The sequence below is a fragment of the Rana temporaria genome, chromosome 1 (assembly GCF_905171775.1).
Source record: "Rana temporaria chromosome 1, aRanTem1.1, whole genome shotgun sequence".
NCBI lineage: Eukaryota > Metazoa > Chordata > Amphibia > Anura > Ranidae > Rana > Rana temporaria.
Window position 1 is genome coordinate 465,170,529 of NC_053489.1, and position 17,527 is coordinate 465,188,055.

The following is a 17,527-nucleotide window of genomic DNA, read 5'->3' on the forward strand; positions in this document are numbered from 1 at the left end:
TACGACGGCATCTGTGTTAGATCCGACAGGCGTACGCCTTAGTACGCTGTCGGATCTAAGATGCAATTTTCCGGCGGCCGCTGGGTGGCGTTCACGTCGTAATCCACGTCGAGTATGCAAATTAGCTATTTCCAATGATCCACGAACATACGAGCAGCCGTCGCATTCTTTTACGTCGTTTCCGTTCGGCTTTTTTCCGGCGTATAGTTAAAGCTGCTATCTGGTGGCGTACTCAATGTTAAGTATGGTCGTTGCTCCCGCGTATTATTTAGAAAATTTTACGTCGTTTGCGTAAGTCGTCCGTGAATGGGGCTGGACGCCATTTACGTTCACGTCGAAAACAATGACGTCCTTGCAACGTCATTTGGAGCAATGCACCCTGGGAGTTTTGACGGACGGGGCATGGGCAGTTAGTTTGGCGCGGGGACACGCTTCATTTAAATGAAACACGCCCCCTACTCACCGCATTTGAATTCTGCACCCTTACGCCGCGAGAGATACACTACGCTGCCGTAACTTACGGCGCAAATTCTTTCAGGATTCAAAGATTTGCAAAGTAAGTTACAGCGGCGTAGCGTATCTCACATATGCTGCGCCCACGCAATTGTATGTGGATCTGCCCCAGTATGTATTAGGTTAGAGGAGCCTAAAGCCCCATACACACTATTAGATTTTCTGCAGATTTTTTTCTTCAGATTTACCAAAACCATGTAGTGCAAGGGCCTGCCTGATTGCATACAAATTGAAACTCCTAAGGTTTGACTTCATATTAGATGGTTTTGTTAAATCTGAAGACAAAAACCTGCAGAAAATCTGATAGTGTGTATGGGGCTTTACATACATATAGTATGTACTAGTGGTGCACCAAAATAAAAATGGTGGTACCGAAACCAAAAATTTAGGATGCACTTGGCTGAAAACGAAATTGACGTTTAAAAAAAAATATATATAAACTTTTATAAATAATTGTATTATATTAAACTTTTTAATAATCATGGGAATCTAAATAAATATATGAATTTATTGTCAGCCATTGTAGGCACTTTTTGAAGTTGTGGTAATTATCCTGCTTGCTGCATTTTTGGTGCATATTTGGTAAACCTCACCAAAAACGCACCACCACATTGAAAAGCACTGAAAACGCAGCAAGAACGCATTGAAAATGCACACGTGTTGCGTTTCTGATGCATTTTTGGAGACATTTTTTGAGTCACATGACCTATGAAAAACACACCATAACTAAGGTAAAATTGTGTCAAAATCGCAGTAAAATCGAGTCAAAATCGCTGTAAAATCGTGTCACAATCGCTGTAAAATCGTGTCAAAATATTATCGGCACTTTTTTTTTTTCTTTCAGCACAATGCTAAAAACCTTATTTTAATTAGATAATTTTAGGCCGCCATATTCTTGGTGCATTATGTACAGTATGTGTTGGCCTCACATACATTGGCATTTGTTTAAATCAACCTCATGTAGCCCACTTTTTTTTGGGGGGGGGGGGTACGACAAATGGGAAATGGCCCTCTGCAAACAGGATATGGCTGTGACCCTATAGGTAAATACGAGAACCAGAAGCTTTGCTAAGTGGAAGACTGGGTTTGATAGTGATGAAATGCCTCCACCAAGGACAGGGCCTCTGTGAACAGAAATTAATCAGTAATCTGGGAATTTAAAGTATACTGTAACTAAAGGCAATTAAAAAAAAAAAAAAAAAAAAAAAACATTTGAATAGAGTGGAGAGGGATTAGATCCCCCATCAGTTTTTATTGCTGTCTGTGCCCCGTTAAGGAAATGCACCCCCTCTATTTATCCTGTTTACAATTATCATTGAAAGTGAAAGCTTAAAAAAAATCCCAACTTTCGTGTTGTCCCTACAAAAGTAAAAAAAGGAAATCTACCTATGGGGACACTAGATCTGTTGACCTGGGGGTCCCCAAGGATTTATCTTAACCACTTGCCTACTAGGCACTTTCCCCTTCTTCCTGTCCGGGTACATTTTCAACTATCAGCGCTGTCCCACTTTAAATGGCAATTGCCCGGTCATGCAACACTGTACCCAATCATTTTATCAATTTTATCTTTTTCTTTCACACAAATAGAGCTTTCTTTTGGTGGTATTTCATCACCACTGGATTTTTTTTTGCATTTGCTAAACAAACTAAAAAAGACCAAAGTTTTTGAAAACATTTTTTTTGTGTGTGAAAAAAATGATACAAATTTCATTTGGGTACAGTGTTGCATGACCGCGCAATTGATGCAACTTCTGTCTTTGTGTCAGAGACCTAACGACAAGATAAGCAGTCACAAGGGTATCTTCTAACTGTTGTCTGACCAGCCTGGAATGGAGCCGACAGGAACTGTGGTGTGCAGGGCTGCTGTTAGAAATCACGGGGCCCCATACTGCTTACCTGACCGACCCCCCCTCCCAAAATACCAAATTATATTTTTGCTAAAAATGCACTAAAATCATTATTATATGACATCTTTACCGGCCCCTTGCCCCATCCTGAAACATCCTCTGGTGTGCCCGCAGCAGCTGTCAGTGGCAGAGGAGAAGCCAGCAATGCTGCAGGGAAAAGGGATGCACAGAGGGGCCAGGAAAGCAGGAGGATGGGGATGTAGATGTTAGAACTGATCCTCTTGCAGAAGAGGATTGGTATCTGCAGTAAGGCAGTACAGATGGCTGTCCTTCTCAGTAGGTGCCTGGGCCCCCCTTTTTAAACTGATGGGGCCTGGGCACAGTACATGAGAACTGGCTGTACTGCCTTATCAGTGGCCCTGGTGATGTGGCATCCGAATTCAGAGTCAGCCTATCCACTCTGTGCTTTAGTCCATCCCTGGTAGTTTATAATAGTATTAGGTCTAGTTATAGATGAAAAATACAACAGCAGCAACTCCATGCATATTTGGCCCAGTTCTCTCTAAATCTACTTCCTGGAAACTCCCCATTTATACATATGTATATAAGTCCTCTAATCTGGGGTTTTTGACCCAGCTAGCAGGGACTATAAATTATGTATATAAATAACCCTGTGATAGTAAGAAGCACAGACACTTACAATTACAGACACATACATACTGTAGGTATTTGCTTAGATGAGTTTTGCATATATACTGTAGGTATTTGTTTAAATCAGCATTTCTCAACCAGGGTTCCTCCAGAGGTTGCCAGGGGTTTCTTGAGCTCTGGCTAATTTCATTCACTTCTGACAGAAATAATGGATCTATGGTCAACAATTCGAGATTTTCCTAGCTTGTGACGGAAAATATTGATTATATGAAGACAGGAGGCGAGTATCTTATGCATTAATCCTTCTTTATTAATGCTCACAGCAGAAATGTAAAAACATCTTAACGTAAGTAGTTAAAAGAAAAAACTGTAAAAACTACGTATCCCAGCAGCCCCTGGGCCTTAGTCACTCCCATCCTAGTCTCTATAAATGGACTGCTCTCTCCTGATTCCTCCTCTTTCTTTGTGTGAACCTTGAGGTGTCTTTATCAGGATCCTTACGTGAACCGTGTCTTCAACTGTCGACCCTTCGGCCAGCCGGCCCACGACTTCTTAACCGAAGACTTCTGTGGTAACATCAACAGGTCCCAACGGGGTCGACCAACTGAGCGACTTTGACCCACTGGTCATCCAGAAACCGGGGAACATCACCCGAACGACAGGTCGCAATTATATTCCAAACAGGAATGCCGTCAATATCCTGAAATAAAACCCAAAACCATGAGAGGGTTGGGAAGGGAGGGAAGATACTCGCCTCCTGTCTTCATATAATCAATATTTTCCGTCACAAGCTAGGAAAATCTCGAATTATACATCAGACAGGAGGCTCATATCTTATGCAAGTTCAAAGCTTAACACGACATTCATATCATCGTTAAAACAAATATGACATCCCAAAATCATAGTATCATAAGACAGACATGGCGACATGTTCCTCCGGCCTGAAATAAAAAAGGCAAAAAACGGTCTCAGAAGACCAGTCGGCCGCCAGTAATAGGTCAGAAAGAGAACCTCCAGTCGCAACCACCTTGGTGGCCATGGCTCCTCTGGATGAGTGTGCTCCAAACAGGGTAACGTCTATACCCGCCATTGCCATGATTGATCTAACCCAACGTGCCAAGGTAGCCGGGGTGACCGGGTGATGAGGTCTTATGTAGGATATTAGGAGTTGAGAAGAACCCGGGGTTCGTAGGTCATTCGTGCTCGCCTCGTAAGCCTGTAGGCACCTAACCACGCAGAGCCGTGGGTGTGCAGGAAAATAGGGGTAGAACACTGAATGTAGGCCTGTTTTGGTTCTGCGGGCTAACGTGAACCTTACCCCTTGAGGTGAAAACTGACGTCTGGAAATGTCCAAGGCCCTAACGTCTGAGACACGTTTGATGGAGATCAGGCATAGCAGTACTGTAAGTTTAAACGACAGCAACTTGAGAGACAGTGAATCGTTGTCCTCCCAACCTGAGAACATGTCAAGGACCCTGGAGACATCCCAGGTGGATTGGTATTTAGGCCGAGGGGGTCGTTTGAACCTGATGCCTCGTAGCAGTCTGCAGATCAGGGGGTGTTTGCCGATTGGCAGAGAATCCACCGGATAGTGGTAGGCCGATATGGCCGATCTGTATATATTGATGGAACTGTAGGACCTGCCGGAGTTGAAGGAATCCGCCAGGTAATTCGCTATGACGGTTACAGGGCACGCACGGGATCAGCCTGCCGTTGGTCACACCAACGCACCCAGAGCTTCCAGGCTGATCGATATGCCGCCCGAGTCCTGGGGGCCCAGGCCACGGCGAGGAGATCTCTAGCCGAGTTTGAAAGGCCGTCGTGAGTGTCCGGCACCCCGAGACCAACCATGCCAGGAGTGTCAGTGTGCCCTCCTCCACCAGGGGATGAACGCCCTTGGTCGGGTGGGAGAGGATGTGTGGGAACTGGGGAAGAAGCCTGGGGTGGTCGATGACCAATCCCAGTAGAAGAGGAAACCATGGTTGTGTTGGCCACCATGGCGTGATCAGAACCACAGTCGCCCTCTGGTTCGCAATCTGCAGCAGAACCCTGGGGATCATAGAGAATGGGGGAAACGCATAATGTGTTTCTCCTGTCCAAGAGTGGCGGAAAGCGTCCACTGCCGAGGACCCTGGGTCCGGTCTCCAGCTGAAAAAACGGGGCAGCTGGTGATTGAGACGGGAGGCGAAAAGGTCTATGCCCAAGGGGCCCCAAAGTAGATTCAGTTGGGCGAAGACTGGTCGGTCCAAGCACCAATCGCTGGAGTCGATAAGGTATTGGGAATTCCAGTCTGCGACAGTGTTGGACGTACCCGGAATGTACTCCGCCATAAGGATGATGTCTCGAGACAGACAGAAGTGCCATATCTCTGTAGTAATGTCCGCCAGAATCTTGGATCTGGTGCCTCCTAAGCGGTTGATGTATTGTACCGCTGCAATATTGTCCATACGTAATAAAACGCAACAGTTGGACCGTTCCGCTAGGAAACTCTGAATAGCAAAGAGTGCCGCTGAGAGTTCCAAAGCGTTGATGTGCAAGAGGGATTCTTCTCTGGACCAGGTCCCTCCCGTCGAGGTCTCCCCCAGGCGGGCGCCCCAGCCTCGGCGGCTCGCATCCGATTCTATGACGACGTCCGGACGTGAGTTGAAGATTGTCCTGCCGTTCCACTCGGTGGCATGTTTGAGCCACCATCGTAGTTCGACCTGGGCTTCCGAGGAAAGGGGCACCTCGTCCGCGTAACGGAGACCCTGTCGTAGATGTAGAATTTTCAGCCTCTGGAGGGCCCTGTAATGCAGGGGGGCCGGAAATATGGCCTGAATGGACGCCGCTAGCAGGCCTACTATGCGGGCCAGTACGCGTAGGGATAAAAACCCCTTGCGAAGTACTGCCCTGATCTCTTTGCGAATCAGGGCCAATTTCTCGCTGGGCAAGCGAAGGACAGCTAGATTGGTGTCTACCGAGAAGCCTAGGAATTCCATCTCTTGAGCCGGGACGAGCACCGACTTTTCCTGATTGATCAGGAAGCCTAGACCTTGTAGAAGGTTGATCGCCCAAGTCATGTGGCGGTATGCTTGATTCTTGGAGTAAGCTATTATGAGGATGTCGTCCAGATAAATGATCAGACGTACTCCTCTGCTCCTCAGCGATGCTACGACCGGCTTCAAGAGTTTCGTGAAACAGTATGGGGCGGATGACAGCCCGAACGGGAGGCATGTAAACTGCCAAGTGCGTCCCCACCACATGAAACGGAGAAGGTGTTGGGATTCTTGGTGCATGGGGACAGTGAGGTAGGCGTCCTTTAGGTCTACCTTCACCAACCAGTCTCCCGGAACGAGGAGATCTCGGAGGCAATGGATGCCTTCCATCTTGAAATGTCGATAGGCGACATGTTGGTTCAAGTCCCGAAGGTTTATGACCGGGCGATAGCCCCCCCCTTTCTTCTTGACTAAGAAGAGGTTGCTGAGGAACCCCGGGGAGGAGGGGTCGACTTCGATCACTGCATGTTTGGATATGAGTTCCCGGAGTTCGTTGTCTATCAGAGACACATTTTGCTCCGCAAACTGGATAGGGGGTGGTATTACTCCCAGATTCGGTGGGGATAAAAGATCTATCTGGAACCCTGCAACCATATTCAGTATCCATGATTCTGCCGTAATCGCAGACCAAGCGTGGATAAAAAACATTAGACGGCCCCCCACAGGTGTGAGGGGTATGGGAATGTGTGTGGTACTCACCGGTATACGGGCGGGAACGAGGGTATCCTCTATGGCCGCGTCCCCTCCAGGGTCTGCCACGTGGCGGGAAGAAAGGTGCAGGTTGCGCAGTGGTGGTGTACGGAGTGGGAGCCTGAGTGTAGTGAGGTTGGGCAGCTGATCTCTGGAATGGTCTGCCGTTGTTATAGCGGCCGGCAGAACGGCCCCTACTTCTGCCGGCCCGGGGAAAAACTCTAGCGTTACCCGCTTTTTTGAGAGACGTTTGCGCCTTGTCAAGGCTATTAAACATGCCCACGAATTTATTGATGTCCTTTACTAGGGAATCACCAAATAACATGCCCTCTGCTGCGGGGCCTGGCTCGGATTCCGCCAGATGGGCCAGTTGCGGATCAAGCCGCATGAGGATTGAGCGTCTGCGCTCGACGGAGCAGGCGGTATTGTCGCTGCCCGTCAGACATATGGCCCTTTGGGCCCAGCCACGCAATTGTGCTAGATCAACTGTCTGGCCAGTAGTCGCAGCTTCTTCTGGCAGATTCAGGATCTTGGTCAGGGGTCCGAATAAATCCAGAATGCGATCTTGTATATTTTTAAAAGACCGGTCTATCCCTTTCTTGGGGAATTTCCCCATCTTTAACAGATACTTTGCTAGGATGGGGTCCACCTCAGGCGTAATGACCGCCTTCATGGGGATGTGGGGGCGAGGGCATTCCGCTCTAAGCTTATTGCGGTTTGACCTCTCCAGGGGTCTACGTGCCCAAAGTTCAATGTATTGTGACACGTGGGGTAGGGGAGACCAGTCCCCAGAGCGGGGGTGGGAAATGGCGTCCGGGTTGAACAGTGGTTCACCCATGGCGTCCATAATATCTTTGCCCTGGTCGTCAGGGTTGGCATCCTGTAGGAGTGCCGGTGCCCCGCATCCTCTTCATTGTAGTCAGACCCCGAGACCTCGGACCCGTCCGACTCAGCGGACGAATCGTCGTCTGACTCGATCACATACGAGTCTGGTTTGGTCCGTTTGGCGGATCCATGCCTCTTAGATGACTCCCTGAGGCCCAGGGGTTGAAAGGGGTCTGAAGGATGCGTGGGGTGGCAGTCCGTGTAGGGATCTGCTCTGAGCATATTCTTTACTTCCCCTGCCGGGGAGTCATAATCCGTCACCGTATGCTTCCTCTTTTGGGAGGATTTTCCCTTTTTTACGGTCGGTACATTGCCATGTGGCATGGGCTCAGGGGGGGTCAGGGTTTGATTAGCCCTAGATGAGGTGGCAGCTGCAGCTAGTGCCGATTGTATGGACTTGTTGATGATGTCCTGGAGCTGGGCAGCGTTCAAAATTTGCGCTGGTTCCAGCAGCAGCTCCTGCTCTGGGATGGGGAGAGAGCCCTCTTCTGCCATGCTGCTAATGTTATGCAGGATATCGTTATAGGGTAGGAAAAACCAGGCTAACTGTGGTAGGAAGATAGTGAAAGGAATAAATTCCCAGGAAGTACTATACTGATAAAAACTCACTGACAGGCAGTTCACTAGCAGGCTCAATCTCCGTCCACCAGCGCTGACTGGCTTGCGGTGGGAGGAGAGCCTGCAGAAAAATCGTACTCCAGGGGCGAAGTCTCGCGAGACTACGGCCCCAGAGCTCCTATTGGTTAGAGGATGGTGGAGGAGTCCGCCCCCCGAGTCCCGCGATTGGACGGGGGAGCGGCACTGCGGATAGGTTACAGGGAGGCAGAGGATCCGCCTCCCTGTACGCGCGCGAAAGCTCTCCTGAGGGGAGAGAAAGTTGTTAAAGATGGCGCCGCGGGAGATTCGATAGAGAGAGGGAGGAAAAAGGGGGGGGTGGATGCGGACGTGGGACGCTGCCGATCGCAGCGTTACCAGGTGAGCATGTGGAAGATGGTGTGGAGGGTACTATTGCCAGTAAAGCACAGTGAAGCGATGGGCTAGCGCAGGGATCAGGATCCCTGGTAGTTGCACAATGTTACCCGACAAATCAGGACATAAGTCAGCAAAACAAATGACCATCTAGTAACACATCAAAATTTTTTGATCAATAATAATAATACACATTAATAATAATACATGTATATGAATTATCCAATCAATATAAATCTTGTCACTACTTATCTTTTGTTGCTCTGCCGTGAGCAGAAAGAAAGAGGAGGAATCAGGAGAGAGCAGTCCATTTATAGAGACTAGGATGGGAGTGGCTAAGGCCCAGGGGCTGCTGGGATACATAGTTCTTACAGTTTTTTCTTTTAAATACTTACGTTAAGATGTTTTTACATTTCTGCTGTGAGCATTAATAAAGAAGGATTAATGCATAAGATATGAGCCTCCTGTCTGATGTATAATCCAATCAATATGCCACACACAGGGAAGTAGATTTGGAGAGATAGCTGAGTTCAAACCTTGAGTTTCTACATTACCCGATTCAGGGCTTGTTTTCGTACCAACAAAAACTGGTGACATACCTGTTTATCGCTGCAAAGAGAGCCATTGCCAGAGCCTGGAAGAAGTCCTTTGTTTCTGTTATCTTATGGTTAATGAGAAAATGGCGAGTATTCTACATGACTCTTTCGCCAAAAACCTTAAAATTTGGTCTCCTCGGTGGTCCTAAACTCTCCCTACATTGCACCTGACTAGTTTGAGTGCTTCTTACTTGTTGATTTGGCCTTAATACTAACCTGTGGGTATCTTACCCTCTTTCCTCCTCCCCATGTCACAAATCCTCCACCCCCCCCCCCCTTTTTCTTTCTCTCTCTCTTTTCTCCTTTCCACGCTGGGCTTCTGCCTGTTCTCACCCTCGCTCTTTCCTGATTTGTGCCAGTGCCTTTGGACTTTGGTCATCTTTGTGGACTTACTTTTATTGATGTTCTGTGTAATTCTAATACCCCTGCATGGGTGACCTGCTGATCTGAATATTTGCATCTTTCAATAAAAAAGTTAAATTTAAATATCTGCCAGGCCTTGTATTGCACTCTGTGTCCCATGGATTCACCCTTAGGCCCCTTTCACACTGGGGCAGGAGGTGTGGTGGCGGTAAAGCACCGATATCTTTAGCGGCGCTTTACCGTCGAAATTGCGGCAGTATTCGGCCGGTAGCGGCCGAAAAAGGGTTAATACCGCCCGCAATGCGCCTCTGCGGTATAGCCGCGGTTTCCCATTGCTTTCAATGGGGAGGAGTGGTGGAGGAGCGGTAAACACACCGCTCCTTCACCACTCCAAAGATGTGGCTAGCAGGACTTTTGGAGCGGTCCTGCTAGTGCACCGCTCCAGTGTGAAAGCCCACGGGGTTTGCAGGCGCTATTTTTAGCGCAATAGCGCCTGCAAACCGCCCCAGTGTGAAATGGGTCTTATTTTTGATCCTGTTGACCACTGTCACAGGACAGAAAGTGATGGAAATCTAATCAGTTATCAGTGGAATAGGAGATGAGGGAAAGTTGTCGTGTGTTATGCTTCAAATAATAATAATACATTTAATATTTACTGGCAGAAATGTGAGATTTGCTTAGATGAGCTATGAGTGGTCACCTTGACACTAACAATTGGATTAGCTATCTATAACGTTTACAAGCTTGGGTTGAGAGTTAGAACAATGAAGTTTTAATGCTATTCCCATCGAGTGCTGCCTTTATGTGTTTTTTGTATCCTGTTATCCATTTTCAAGTTGTTGGTAGCTGCACTGGGAATCAGCCTGCAAGGAGATCAGCTAAATGTAGTTGGATCTGTATGTGCGTTATGATTAATCGAAATTAGTCGATTAATCGATTAAAAAAAAAATGATTAATTGAACAGAAATTTTTTGATCAGTAACAGCCCTAGTTTTAAATGATCAGTGTTTGACCATAAGGAAAATATATTTCCCTATGTTTAATAGATCAGAGAGCTCCAAACGATAAAGTCTACTTACTACTAAAATGTTTACCACTAAAAATACTGGTCCAGATTCATGTACAATTCCGGCGGCGCAACGTATCCCATTTACGTTACACCGCCGCAAGTTTTCAGCGCAAGTGCTTGATTCACAAACCACTTGCCTGTAAACTTGCGGCGGCGTAACGTAAATCCATCCAGCGCAAGCCCGTCTAATTCAAATGGGGCGTGTATCATTTAAATTAGGCGCGTTCCCGCGCTGAACGTACTGCGCATGCTCCGTTTTTGTAATTTCCCGCCGTGCTTTGCGCGAAATGACGTCGCACCGATGTAATTTTTTGAACGGCGACGTGCGAAAAAATTCAAAATTCGACGCGGGAACGACGACCATACTTTAACATGGCTAGTCTAAATATAAGCCGGGAAAAGCCAACGTAAGAGAATGCGACCAGCACGCGTAGCTTCGTGGATCGCCATAAACAGCTAATTAGCATACCCGACGCGGAAAACGACGCAAACTCCACCCAGCGGGCGCCGAAGTATAGCATCCTAAGATCCGAAGGCGTACGAAGCCTGACGGATCTTACCCAAATGCCGTCATATCTTGGTTTGAGGATTCAAACTAAAGATACGACGCGGGAAATTTGAAAATACGCCGGCGTATCAGTAGATACGACGGCGTATTTCATCGGTGAATCTGGCCCACTGTGTTTTAGTAGTAATTCTGCTTTAGCATCATTTTTATGTGTATTATTATAAACTTTTCCTTCAGCCCTTATAAAGGGGGATTGTTTGGGCTCTGAAACCCGTTGGCTGTCCTTTGCCCTGCTTGTTGTAACCAGTTGAAACATTTTGAATACTAAGAATTTTTTATTTGGCTCGTTCTTTGACCTATTACATTTGGATTTCTCAACTTGAGTGAATGTCTTGCCCTGGGGAATCTGCGTCTTTTTTGTAAGCTGCGAAATACAGGCCACTTGGGCTCAAGTAATGCCCACATTTTTATGACCTGTGAAAACCCCTATCCAGCACCTCTCTGCCACTACCACTACCTCTTTGCATTGTCAGGGGGATCATGTGAGATGTATACCTGCAACTGTTAAACTTACATATGGCTAAGCATGCATTAACCTAATTAAAAAAAACACATGCAAAGTCCATATGCGTAACATCCATACATCTATATCCATTCTGGGGCAAACCAAGGAGAAAGAAGCAAGTAGAAGAGATTATAAAATACACTGATTACAGACATGGAAGAACTCAGAAGATAGAGAATTAGAGATTAAAAGAAAAAAAATAGAACGGAAGGAGGGTAGAACTCTAAAATGATTGTAGTATCACAAACAGAGAGAGAACGAAAAATGTTAAAGTAGTATTAACCCCTCAGAAATGTTGTGCCTTATCCCGCGTACACACGACTGTTTTTAATGTCATGGAAAAAACAACGTTTTTCTCGACATGATTCTTGTCAAGCCTGCCTTACATACACACGATTGTGAAAAAAAATGCTCGAGCAAAGCGTGGTGACGTACAACGGCACTATAAAGGGAAAGTTCCATTCGATTGGCGACACCCTTTGGGCTGATTATTCAAATTTCCCTTCTCATAACTTTCTTCTGAGCATGCGCGTTTTTTTCCCCGTCGTTAAAGCCTACACACGACCGTTTTTCACGACGTGAAAAACAACAACGTGAAAAACGACGAGAAAAAATAGAGCATGTTCAAAATTTTTAATGTCGTTTTTCTCGTCATGAAAAATCCATAACACATAATCCATAAAACATAATCCTTAGTGAGTATTCAATAAGGATTGATTTCAAATAAATACAGGGTACTAAAGCAAGTCTAGTTTTATTTATTCCATTAACACTAAATTTTTTATAGTCCAGGAAGATAGCTCTTAGCAAAACCTTGACGGATGTCTGAGAAAAAACGTAGGAGACTTCAATGTAAAGACAAATGTTTGTAAATTATTTCCTTTTTCACGTGATTGCAAAATGCGTTGCTTAGAAACGGTCTGCTTAGAACATGAGTCAAGGAAACTTCACCTGACAATGCACAGATCATTTTTTAGCACTATTCAGTCAACTTTTAATGAAAATGTAAAAACTTGTCAGGCAGATCTGACATTAGAAGTCAGAACAGGAATATAATCAAATCTAAAAAAAAAGAGGGCGCAACAGCCTAGTGCATTATCCCAAGTACATTTATTAATAATAACAACAAGGCTAGGTTTGAGGGAGAACGTATTCTTTCGAAATGCATCAGCCAGCAGAGGCCCTGATGTCCTCTCCTCTGCTATAAACTGTCGGTTCCATGATTTATTGCCACAATTGAGTGACTTTTGCCTAGTTTTTTTCTTCTCATTTTGTGAGTAGCTTTTAACCTTGTTTTTATTATTAATAAATGTACTTGTGATAATGTACTAGGCTGGTGCGCCCTCTTTTTTCTATTTCTTTTGTGACTACGAGCACATCCCTGATCCTGGAGGGCAGCAAAGCTTGAGACACCATCCCTTAAAGGAGTTGTAAAGGAAAAAAAAGAATTTTGCTCAAATGACAGGGTATAGAGACATAATAGTTAACTGATTCCTTTTAAAAATAGATAAAAAACAATCATACAATGTACCTTTAGTTTCAGTTTCGTTTTTGCATGTTATGCTGCCTCTGTGCTGTATAGAGCCATAGAGAAGTGAGGGTTTGAAAACGAAACTAGAATCTCCCAGTACTGTGGTCCACAGGAAACAGACAACCAGGAAGTGTCCAGAACAGAGCAGAATTACAGCAACATCAGAGCAAAAACGAACAATGAGGACATGAAACCAGGACTGCAGTAAGGTAAAGGAAGCTATTTAGCTAAAAAAAAAAAATTCCTTTAGTGACCCTTTAAAGCGGGGGTTCACCCTATTGATAAAAAAAAAAAAAAAATTTCCCTCTAGCATAAAATTCGGCATAGTAGCGCATGCTACAGTATGCCTGTCTTTATTTTTTTTATCCCCGTACTCACTGTGCACTCGTAGATAAAAGATTACGACTCCCAGCGGGGAATGGGCGTTTCTATGGAGAGAGAAGGTGATTGACGGCCGGCTCTGGCACGTCACGCTTCTCCGGAAATAGCCGAAATAGGACTTGGTGCTTCACGGCGCCTGCGCATAGTCTGTGCGCAGGCGCCGTATAGCGCCGTGAAGAGCCGAGACCTGTTCCGGCTGTCTTCGGGGAGCGTGACGTGCCAGAGCCGGCCGTCAATCACCTTCCCTCTCCATAGGAACGCCCACTCCCCGCGGGGAGTCGTAATCTTCTATCTACGAGTGCACAGTGAGTACGGCGATAAAAAAATAAAGACAGGCATACTGTAGCTCGCGCTACTATGCCGAATTTTATGCTAAAAAGATGTTAATAAGGGTGAACCACCGCTTTAAGTATTAGACTACCAGGACTGGAAATCCCACCTATGTGCAAGAGTTGTTGATTTTTTGCTGCTTTCATATAATCAAATCTGTTGATAGTAGGCTGTGCACATGCTGAGCCAAAAGGCACACAAATAAAAATGTTCCTGTGCCAACTGAGAAATTGTAGACACATGGGATGCTGTGTCTAAGCAATAATTCAACAGCTGTGACCCCCCTTGGCAACAAGCAGAGCAAGCCTCAGCATTTTTTCAGTGACCATGCAGGATAATTAATTTGCCTGTATAGGATTCATTTAAGGCCCTGTACACACGATCGAACATGTCTGCTGAAACTGGTCCGCAGACCAGTTTCAGCGGACAGATCCGACCGTGTGTACAGCCTAGCAGACAGGTTTCCAGCAGACAAAAGTTTAAAAGCATGCTTTAAAACTTATCTGCTGGAAACCCGTCCGTCCGACATGTCCGCTGGTTAGTACGCTTAACCAGTGGACCGAAATCTCCCGCATGCGCCAAATGGATTCAACGCATGCGTGGAAGCATTTTACTTCCTGGTTTGGTGACGTGGCGGGGTCAACGTCACCGCCACGTCACCGCGATGTCTGTCCGCGGGGATTTTGGTTTGATGGTGTGTACAACCATCAGACCAAAATCTCCTAGCAGACATGTCCGATGAAAACGGTCCGCGGACTGTTTTCATCGGACATGTTCGAGCGTGTGTACAGGGCCTAACGCATTTGTAAATATGCTTTAGAAGGCTTGATTCACACTTGAATCAGAGTGTGTGTTTCTGCTTGTTTTCTGGGTGTTTTCGTGCATCACGTGGAGGGCAGCCCATACATTTTTAAGCACGAGAAATGTAGAAAAGTCCCTGACCCTTTTGCAAAATTGCACAGCATTGAAACACAGATGTGTGGGGGTGCCATCAAAAAACAATAATAGCACCTCCTTATCTCTTCTAAAGGGTAGCGCGCGCTTCTATGCATGTTGGGAAAGCGTGCAATTTTTCCCAACCCACACTAGTCAACCTAACTCAAGATTAATATTCCAGAGCTGCGCTATACGAAAATGTGATAAAAATAACTGAATATATTAATCCACAGATAATGGAATTACATATTATAAATATATAGTGCAAAAAAAGAACATGAAAGTCCAAATGAATAAGCAGAAAATTCATCTTATAGTTTATAGTTTCATATCCATAACCAGCAGCGTATATAACCTCCTTGTGCAGGACCTCCACCTTCGGTAGTAAAAATGCACGCTTACCTGAAAAAACGTATCTTTTATCTCTAGAAAGGTCTAATGAGCTCAGATCTTAATCAGCCAACACACGGATATCTGAAGAGCAGCTAAGGACACTCTTCATAAGGAAACCAGGAATGATGGTCCTCCACCAGACCAACCTCCAATAGACCAGGGATAGGAATACAGAAAACAGAATGCTCTGATAGTGTAAAACCTGTTTGGATATTTTATAAAAAAATTAAATCACACTTATTGTACATCATGAAACTGATAAAAAACACTGTACTGTTTCTTCTCCAGCAACCCATTAAAACTCCCTGGATTGGTATAGACGCGATGACGTTAGCACGCAGCTACGCCCTACGTGTTTCTTCACAAATGAGGTGTCCTTAGCTGCTCCTCAGAGATCTGTGTATTGGATTAAGATCTAAGTTCATTAGACCTTTCTAAGGCTAGAAGGTCAATTTTATCTGGTATGTGTGCATTTTTACTACCTAAGGTGGAGGTCCTGTACAAAGAGGTTGTATAAGCTGCTGATGACGGATATATATCTATAAACTTTCTAAGAAGAATTTTCTACTTATTCACTTGGACTTTCACGTTATTTTTTGCACTATTTAAAATATGTAATTCCATTATTGTGGATTAGTATATTCAGTTATTTATATCACATTTTTGTATAGCGCAGCTCAGGAATGTATTTATGTTTGAGAACACTGTGTTAAGTATCACATGGTTAAGTTGCTGCTTTGCACTTTACTTTTAATTTCACGTTGTGTTTTGCACAAGTGCAGTTTTTTGGTACAAAACTCAAGCTAACGACTGTCAATCATGCATAATACCTGCATATGTGCAATACCGTTGCACAGAGCAGGTAAGTCAGGGCCGTCTTTAAGGCAGGACAAAAGGGGAAGCTGCCCTGGGCCCTTTCGTTGTTGTGGGGCCCAAAGCAGCTGCCTCATACTTGCCAACTATCTCAGTTTAAATGCCCTTGTCCCTTGAATTTTTAGTCCTGTGCTGTGTCCCGATATCTCAGTGTGAAGTTCTGTTACTAATGCTGCTCAGCTCTGCCCTATTGTTGTGTACGGATGACTCACCTGCAGACCCTGTGTTTACATGTAAATAACTGTCATTCATATGTAAATAGTGGCGGCTGGTGGCAATGTACATAAAGGCAGCATTCATATGTATATCATGCTCCCCTAAAGGTCATATCCACCATCACCTCTACTGAATGCTGTTGGAACCCTAGGAGTTTTCTGTCTATTGATGTTTCCGCTCACCTCCCCAGTCTATGGTGAGCAGGCAGTGAGGAGATAATGCGCTGTGTCCTCTAACAACCAGTCAGTGAGGAGTATTACTGTACAGTAATTTCTAGCAAAAAATCAACAAGCACAAATCATGTGCCATAACCTCTAGCAACTAATCAGTGAGCCGTAATATGTGCTGTAACCTCTTGCAACCAGTTAGTGAGCCGTAATGTATGCTGTAACCTCCAGCAACTAATCAGTGAGCTGTAATGTGTGCTGTAACCTCTAGCAACCAGTCAGTAAGTGGTAATGAAATGCTGTAACCTCTGGAAATCAATCACAATCACTGCCTGATCTGATACAGTAAACTGATTTTGAGTTTAGCTGCTATTTATTGTATGTCTCAGAGCAGGTGGAGAGCGAAATTGGGGGGGCCAAGAGGTAAGTGCAGCAAAAAAAGCCTTAGAAAGCACTTTAATAACGTGGAAGTAAACCCTCCTATCTTTTTCAGCCAAGGAAGCTGTCATCTTGGCCTCTGTTTAATCTACAACTGCCATGATGCTGCAAATGTGATTAGAAATGACACCAGCCATTGGATGGTTTGACTGGTTTACAGCATAACCAATGTTACATTTCTGGCACGTGCCAGAAAGGTAACTGTTTTATGGATGGGTTTACTTCCACTTTAATGCTCATTATGTGCCTTTATTTGTCACAGACACTGGGCTGGATTCAGTTAGAATTGCGCTATTTTTACGGAGGCGCAGGGCAACGATTTTGCCCTGCGCCCCCGCAAAATGCCCGGCGTAAGCGCGTGCAATTTAAATGATCCCGTAGGGGGCGGGAATCATTTAAATTAGGCGCGTTCCCGCGCCGAGCGTAGAGCGCATGCTCCGTCGGGAAACTTTGCCGACGTGCATTGCGGCAAATGACGTCGCAAGGACGTCATTTGCTTCAAAGTGAACGTGAATGGCGTCCAGCGCCATTCACGATTCACTTACGCAAACTACGTAACTTTCAAATTTCG